At 32.2% G+C, this 9,494-nt stretch overlaps 1 non-coding gene across 1 annotated transcript; it reads right to left on the reverse strand.

Annotated features, from left to right (window-relative positions):
* Positions 1-1,629: 1,629 nt before the first annotated feature.
* Positions 1,630-1,735, reverse strand: LOC140444790 (U6 spliceosomal RNA). The gene has a single exon (XR_011951341.1). It is a non-coding gene; the product is annotated as a U6 spliceosomal RNA (small nuclear RNA).
* Positions 1,736-9,494: the final 7,759 nt, after the last annotated feature.

Raw genomic sequence — 9,494 nt, forward strand, 5'->3', positions numbered from 1 at the left:
TACAATATTATTTATTCTACCTCTAGATCGGTTAAGATCATGAACGGACATAAATTCGGATTTATATATTTTGATGGTTTCTGAATTGAAAGTGACATAGTATTCCACACTGTATTTTCTTCCAGACACTGCCTTTTTGACGTTTTTCGGATAATCTCGTATTTTATTATGCATTAAAACTTTAACGCATCCAAATGTGTATGAATTTGAATATCAAAGGACTCAAGATTCCAGAATTGTGTAAAAATAATTTCTCGTTAAGTTTTGTTGCACATTGTGCAAATGGCGAAATTCGTTGGCGAAAACGAAAATCGTTTTCGCCAACGGGATGATTTCTGGACTTTTTCGCAACGTTTTCTAGATTATTGCCTTTGGAAATGTTCTCACTCGAAATATTTTCCGAATCGTCCTGAAAAAAAAAGATTATTTTCAATATGCTATATAATGACAAGCCACACTAAATTCTACACGATAAGGTTAACAAAGAAAAGTATACTTTAAACGTAAGTAAAAATCATAATAATAACTTATTATAATATTGGTTGTTGCCATTCTTATTATTTTTAGAAATTCGCACAATAAAAACAGAAAATGTTGTCGTAAAATATTTAAAAGTTAGAATATAAGTCACACTTAAAAAAAATACGCTTACAGTTGAATCTGGATCATAATTTGGATCTTGATCACTATCATCTAATGGTGGATCACTATGTCCATCATTACTGCTATTTGTGCTATCTAGTTGCTCCATATTTTCACAGAAAACACCGTTTTTATCGTCACAGGTTGTCAAAAGCGAGTAGGCGGCGGCCATATTAGAAAAAGGCTTGTCACTATCTGCATAAAATATTTCACAGAAACACCACTGTGTAATTATATTGATACGGTTCCTGTACTGCCATCTGTGATTTGTCTGCGGAACTACTTACCCTGTGGCTTATCATCACATTTCTTAAAAGATTAATGCAAATATCCAGATAATGAACAAATGTGGCTTGTCATTATATAGCAATAAGCCATTCAATTGTTTTGTCTGTCGAACCGAGTACAACATCAACTACGAATATTTTTGTAATATTTCGTACAATCTCTTCTAAATTTATATTATATCAGATATATAAAAATGGACCAAAAATTCTACCTTTCAGTAGGTGTATATTGGAGAGTCGCAGAGATAAAATTTTCTCATTAATTTTTAAGTACATTAATCTCTCCCGATTTGGTAACCCGACTGACAATAAATACCTTTTGTTCAAGGGTATCCAAATTTATGTTGACAAAAGCAGATGTTACTTCCAAGAATGTGGCTGTAGTATATGAGTTTTTCGTAAAGTTGACTTGCACTGCTGTTAATAGAGCAGTTATAGCATCTTGGGTAGATTTAAATTTACGAAATCCCATTTGGGAGTTTGAGAGAATGTTATTAAATTCTAACCAGTGTTCTAATCTATTTTTATATCTATTTTGGGCGGTATGAATTGTGATCATCATCCCGTTTACCAGGTTTTTTTATAGGTATTATGATATATTTTTCCCAGCTCTCTGGAATTGGTAATTGTTTCTGCCAAATATGATTTCGAGCGTTGAGTAGGTAGATTTTGTGTTCGTTTGTCACTAAATACGATCTATAAAAATGTGGAACCCTTCACGATTATGCGTGTCATCCTTGCGCAGGGGCTATAATAATCTTATCTGTATCGTTCCAATTTTAGTATACAGTACTATGCAAATTAATGAAATCGTCTGCTGTTGTAATAAAAAACAGTTTATTTAGAAATAAATTATATTTTGACAAAACCATAAAGGTTAACTTACATCGTTTAATGGGAAATATGTCCCCCTTTAGCTGCAATTACTGCTTTTACCCGTTTGTGCATAGAGTATACGAGCTTCTGACAGTTCCCAGATATATTGTATCTCGAAACCAAACCTGAATTAACGCTCTAGTCATTTTTATTTTTGTAGTACAGTCGATTTTAAGCAGTCTAGTTTTGCAAATTGCCCATACATTTTCAATGGAGTTGAGGTCTGGTGAATTACTGGGTCAATCTAAAACAATAACTTCCTTATTTTTGAAAAATTCCATCATTTGCTTTAACTTGTAATAGGGAACAGAGCCCTGTTGAAAAATCGCTCCTTCTTAGGGCTGATATTTTCGGAGTTCTGTATCCAAACGCTGTTCCAACTGTATTTGTATTTTTGGCTGTTTATCATGCCTTCGATTGGTACCAAAAATCTAACCCCCATGTATGAAAAACATCCCCAAAACATTTTTTTCACTGGATGTTTTACGTCCTTTTCCGAACAGTTGATTCATAAATCACTACATCTGATGCTGCCTTTTTTTAGGTCCAATTTGCTCTTTCGAAGTAAAAATCTTTCATTTGCTGGTGTTGTTTTTCTCTTTCTTCCGGATTTTCCTAGTATTTTCACATACATTGATCCCGTTTCTCGTTTACGCTTCAAAATCTTGCTTACTACCCCCTGACTCACTCCTCCTGCTTGCGATTTCTCTTTGTGATAAAGAAGTGTGTTCAGTTAACGCGATAATCTTTTCACGCTTCCTATGCGTAATATCCAGGATCGAATTAAACGAAACAAACTCACTGATTACCGAAAATAACACAAAATAGTACAAAACAACACAAACTTGGTGGGAAATGTCCTTAAACACTCTCAAATAAGAGGCAGAGAAAAGTAAGGTTATGTTTTCAATATTTGGTCAGTTGTAAATGTTGCCAACTAAGAATATTGAAAAATATCATAATGATTCCATTAATTCGCACAATACTGTATATACCACCAAATGGGTATGAATGTAGATAATAAATGGACGAATGAAAAATGAGAAGAAATGAAACAGACATATCGCGCAGCGCAGGTACTTGTAGAACAGATGTAAAATACAATTCTCAGTACAATCAATTGTGGTTTAATCCATATTAAATAACTGGTTTCATTTCATTAACACAGTCTTGATATCCTCATCTAGGAACTAACCAAACAGGTTGACTTTTTAGAACAAGAGATTCCCTATAGATCCTATCCAGTTCTGAAACAGATCTAGTTGGTTGCTAAGAATAATTCAAAGTTTGTTATCAGAAGAAGGTTAAAAATATCAGAATTGGAAGCATTCGGCAAAATTTGGACATGGGCATAAAATTTACAATGTAATCCAAAATAAGGACAGCTGAATACCAAATTTGGAACCTAAGGCGAGAAGCTTAAGGACATTATAAGGAACATTAATACCGAAGAGGGTTTTAATCCATTTTTCATTAAATAAAATCTTATTGAACTAAGTATCCAACTCATACAAATCCAAAACAATCATAAATAAACGACTTACAGAGACATCAAATTTAATTTTAAATTACTTATTTTACTAATCACTTACTTATTTTTTATGGTTAATGCGGTATAGGTAATAATAATATACGAGTAATTATTCATTTTGTTTAATTATTTTTTATACTTATATACATATCAACATTATACCTTTCTATCTGTATTAACTGTGTTGTTCTTAAATTATCAGAACCGTATAATTACATTACCAAATAAAGATCGTATAGAGTCATGGTAAACTAATTAATCTATTCTCTAATTATCTATAAAACTATCAATTAATTTCCAGTAGACATTAAAGCATCATCATTCTCGATATGGATTAGTTAATTTTGTTCTACGCCCATGATCGACATGGTATTCGGATCCACCTGAAAACAGCTGTCATCGTTTGTGTTGGTTGAGTAGCTTGATTTCCTATAAGACATCGAAGTGAAATGTGCATCTCAACCTAATTCCTTTATTATTTTATCGATGGAATTATTTCTAGAAATCAATCACATTATATTAGTGACAAAGAGATCCATAAGCGATAAAGACGTGTATAAGGTATTATTAGACAATAAGTATTAGGTGGTTTTTGTTACTCTTTTAATCCTTATTGTCTAGCCACTTAAAGAGTTCCAAAATAATAGGTCTGACACACATATTTCAAAATACAAAGCTGCCAAAAATATTTATTTTAGCTATATTCTGTCTTCTTAAACTAGATAGCACAGCATCTCATTATAAATTCAAAAATATCAGGAGCTTGGAAGAGTAAGGGCGAACTCGCAAAGTGGACGTTTCGAAAACAGTCTCATCTTTCACACAAAACCTTTAAAGAATGCTCGTGTATATTATAAAAGTATGTTTTGCCCCTCATATTCCTAAAATTCTGTAAAAAATAATTCGTTGAGTTTTCGTTCAAAGTTCGCCCCTTCTCCTCTGTAACCGTATCAACACGCCGGTGTTACTTGGTAGTTGGTGAGAGATAGTCTCAGATATATGCGTTGTTTTTGAGTTTTTGGTACCAGTTTTTGGTTTTTGGTTGTTGTAGTTTTAGTTACTCGTATTTCAAGAAAAAACCGACGTTACATTAGCCTTCAAGTTAATTTGTTTTTTTCTGATTTACTTTCAAAATGAACGCCGAGAAAACGAAAGGGGGAAGCAAAAGAAAACGGAACAATGGCTTGTTAACGTGTGTAAAACCAAACGAAACTGTAGTGAAGCGTACGTTTCAAGAAATACAAAGGAAGCTGTATCGGACTGCCATATAAGTTTAAAAAATGTGTTTTGAAAAGTTAGGCATGAACAATATCAGTATGATTTTCAATAACCTTTGGCAAATCGGCAACTACGATAATCAGAGCCAATACCTTTCAAAACTGTTGTTGGAATGATTGTAAAAAGTCTGTAATTACTGACAGAGCTAGTAGGAAGCTTTGGACCATAGAATATAGTCTTTCAATAAAATGAGAAAGAAAATGTGTTTATCGTCAGGCTTTTATTAACATCCATCGCATAAGCCAAAAAGTGTTCGCGTTGTTTTAGACAAGCAGGCCATCACAGGAACTGTGCTGGGTGATAGCAGAGGGAAGCTAAGTCCAGGAAATAAAATTGTTGGATATAGAAAGCAGTATGTCAGAGATCATACGGATTCAGTTGTTACTATTTCCAGTCACTACAGTAGAGCCAAAAGTCCTTTTCGAAAATACACATGGTTCGTCAATTACTGGAGTATATAGAGCTTATATGGAATGGCTAAGAAACACACATCCTGAAGAACAGCCTGTGATAGAGTCCTAACTAATTCAACATAGGTGTTCAGCCTCCTTCTGTTGATGATTGTAATATCTGCTCTAATATTAAAGTTAAACTTGATGGGTTAAAGACTAGCAACCCAAATTTTCCCAGAATAATTGAATTGGATACTGAATTGAAGGTTTATTTAGCAAAGCAGAAAGCTGCTTAGAATATGATGAAAAGTTACGAAAGCAAAGTAGAAAGCTGCTCACAATATGATGAAAAGCTACGATAGCAACCAGGATGAAAATACTGAAGTTGTATGTATTGATTTACAACAAGAATTACCCACGCCTAAACTTACCTGCAACGTACAATACTACAAAAGAAAAATGTGGACTTACAACTTAGGAATCCACAATATTAAAAAACGAGCAGCCATAATGTAAGTATGGGATGAAACCATCGCTAAACGCGGATCATACGAAATAGACAGTTTTCTTAGTCATTACTTGGAGAGCTTTATTAAAAAGCATGTGAGAAAAGTTATAATTTTTAGTGAAAACTGTGCCGGGCAAAATAAGAACATAAACGTTGTTTCGTCACATTCATGCAAATCGCTTTGATCTTATTAAGCACGTTTTTTTAATGTCAGGGCATTCGATGATGGGATGTGATCGAGATTTTGGTTCAAATAAATTAAAGATCAAGGACTGTGAGGTATTTTCTAAAGAACACTATATCCATTTTAGTATACACATTAAAAAAAACAAATTCCAAGTTGTTAATGTCGCGAGTGAAATGGTTAAGGATTTCAGTATTCTTCAAAAAGCAGCAACTAAATCTCAAATGTTGGGATCTAACTTCAAGGATGACAGACTATTCGAACTTTTAAAATATTTCAAAATAGGCTTTAAAATTCAAATCGCATATAAAACAGATATTCCTACAAATGTCATACTCCAAAAGGGACAAAAGAAACTTCACGATGTAATAAATTTTAACTTAGATACTATAGAACTTCCTCTCAAATATCAGGGTGCTCTCAAGCTTACAGATGAAAAGAAAAACGACTAACAAGCTATTAATGGATGAATTAGTACAACTGAAGTGGAAGAAACTGTAGACGATGAAAATCAAATTGAATTTAATTGAAGCATTATTTGGGAATTTTTCAAATTATTTTACTGTTATTACCTTCCACATACTTTGTTAACAGAACTATATTTATTTTTGTAGAATAAAAAATATTAAACCCCTTTTCTTTTCATTTTATAAAAATCTTGCAAAATCTTCTTTTAGTAACGGTATGGTTTTATGGGATTAAGCCACAATTGGTTGTAATGATAATTACATTTAAAAAAAAATTTTTTTTCTTTAAAAAAAAATGTAATCATCATTACAGCCAATTGTGGCTAAGTCCCATAAAACTATACCTTTATCAAACATGCCACAAATAAATAGCGTCAGAACTTATCCTCTTTTAAATTTTTGTTAATAATATAAAACTTGTTCACCCTTACTATTCTAACATGTTTTTAAACTTTATACTTAGTTTTCCAGAAACATGATTTTGCAGTTCGCCTTTACAGTTCCAAGCTCCTGATATGTCCGACACTCTAGAGCAGAGGTTCCCAACCAGTGTGCCGCGGCACAATTGCGATTCATTCTACAAAAAAAATACTTGCGATTTGCAAAGACACTTTGATAATTTCAAGAATTTAGGGGGCCTTTCAAACTATTAAATTTCTCTACTGAAAAATTAGCCTGATTGGTTCACTATGGAACCAATTTGGACACTCGCTGGAGTGTCAAAATATGATATGTGACATATATTTAATCCGTACTTGTCAGGTTTGCTCTTCATATAAACTTGGACTGGTGCTTTACCTCTAAAAGGCACGAGCTGCTCATCTACAAACAGATAATCGCCTAGATTTAGTGATTTCTTACAATTAGAAATGAAAACACCATATGCATCTATTATTGGGGCTAGTTTATCAACTGATTTTCGCTCTTGTCTGGTTTCAAAATTGTCAAAACGTATAAATGAAGCTATTTGTTTGAACCTATCTCTAGACATAGCAGCTGATATTATAGGACCGCAGTAAGCAATTTCGTCACATCAAACCATATCGATCGCCTCTTTCGATCCATAAAAATCCCCAAGTATAAACAATACTCCAATATGTTCTTAAACCTGTTTAGAATCAAATGCAATTCATCAATTATTTTGTCTTGTACTGTAAAGTCCAGTTCCATCTTTAGATATATATATATATATATATATATATATATATATATATATATATATATATATATATATATAATATATATAGTATATATATATATATATATATATATATATAATATATATATATATATATATATATATTAAACTTAGAGCTAAGATTAATATTATTATAAAAATTAATATTAAACTCACCAGCCTTCCGGGTTGAACCGCGTCGATATCCATTTTGCCGAGCTTTCGACATCCTTTCTGATGTCTTCTTCAGGGCTTCCGAGGTCTCAGTCTCCCGAGCCCCCAGACACTACTACACTCACTAGTAACTTCTAGTTCACTACTACATGGATAGCGACGCGGTTCAACCCGGAAGACTGGTGAATTTAATATTAATTTTTATAATAATATTAATCTTAGCTCTAAGTTTAATTGTACTAACCGCGGAAATCTTTCCGAACATATATTTATATATATATATATATATATATATATATATATATATATATATATATATATATATATATATATATATATATATATATATATATATATATATATAATGGTAAACCTTCGGTGTCAGTAACTGTTGGTTCGTTTTTCGTTTTCCTCTATGCTTTGATCAATAATAAGGTCATTTTCTTTTACTATTGTCACATTATCTTTTTCTTCTAAATCACTTGGTGTTTCCGCATTGATATAAATATCAATCTCTGGATTATCACTTTCAAGTAAACGTAAAAGTTTATCATCACTCAGATTCAGAATTTTATGCACTGTTCACAAATATGACAAGAAACCAACTGACACTAGAACTTAATATATATTATTTCGTTACATTTTATCGCTGCTGGGAGAATTCACCATTTAAACATGTAAAACATGTTACTGTGACTGGGTATCACGAAGACAAGAAAACAACTCGTAAACATTCTAGGAGCATTGACTTACCTGAGGGAGAAAAATTTGAAATTCGCAATATTTTGTATCGAATGTGTGAAAACAATCAACATGTCAGTTAGATACTTTACTGGGCAAAATAAGAGAAAAAAAACTTTCTGAAATTAAGAGAAGTAGCTTTTGAAAAGTGTTGAGAGATTGAGGATTTAGGTCATAAAACGTACCGAGCATAAAAAATTGGTTAGTTAAAAATAATATCAATTTTCCGGAATACGTCTTCAAATCAGAGTTACTGGAATTTTCGAAACCCAATGAAAAACGAACAGTTTATATAGTTGACCAAATTGTATCAAGTTATGGACATCAAGTACTACGGTTACCGCCGTATCACTGCCAGCACTGCCAGTTTAAACCCATCGAACACATCTGGGGCGTACGTAAAACGTATTATGATAATTACGTTGGATGCAGTGGATACAGTGATGATGCAGTTAGGGAAATGTGGCAAGAAGCTCTTAAAAGTGCAACTCCAGAAATATGGGCCAAAACTGCAAATAAATGTGAAAAATTAATAGAAGAGTGGCGGATCCGGGAAAATAAAATTAGTGAAATTAATCCAGTGATTATAGATTTACATAATGATAGCGGTAGTGAATTTGGCGAGGAAGTGCACTGCTATCATGTAATTTACAAAATAATTGTACAGCAGGTTAACCGTTATATTTATACATTCATTATTAGTCAAATAAAGAATAATATATAAAATATCATTTGAATTTTTGCTCCTTATGTTATACAAATTCTCTATCTATCTATATCTCTAATTATCTATATCTCTAACTGATAATACAGGAAAAATATTCTAAACAAAGTAAGTAATTAAAAAGATTATGGAGAACTCCAGTGCAGTTTACCGTACCTTTTACTACAACAAAAGGTTTTCTGTGAATTTCTTTAATCGTTTAGAGGTGTAAGTTGGTTGAATGTACTGTAGATGGAAGATTGCCGATTAAAAATTAAATTCTGTGAAGTAATACCCAAAAATTGTGAGTTGGGGTCAAAACACACCCCGGTCAGTCCGATGAAGTTTAATTCTAACGAAAGAAACTTGATTTCAATACAAATGAGCAATTATTTGAGTATCTCTTTTATATAGTGACTAGATTCTAGTCCCATCTTATTGAGAATTTTCAAAATATTGTATCATTTTACCTTTATGTTGTAATATAATTTTTTTTATAATTAATATACAAATACAAAAACCAACATTAACCTC

This window comes from Diabrotica undecimpunctata, chromosome 6 (genome assembly GCF_040954645.1).
Source record: "Diabrotica undecimpunctata isolate CICGRU chromosome 6, icDiaUnde3, whole genome shotgun sequence".
NCBI lineage: Eukaryota > Metazoa > Arthropoda > Insecta > Coleoptera > Chrysomelidae > Diabrotica > Diabrotica undecimpunctata.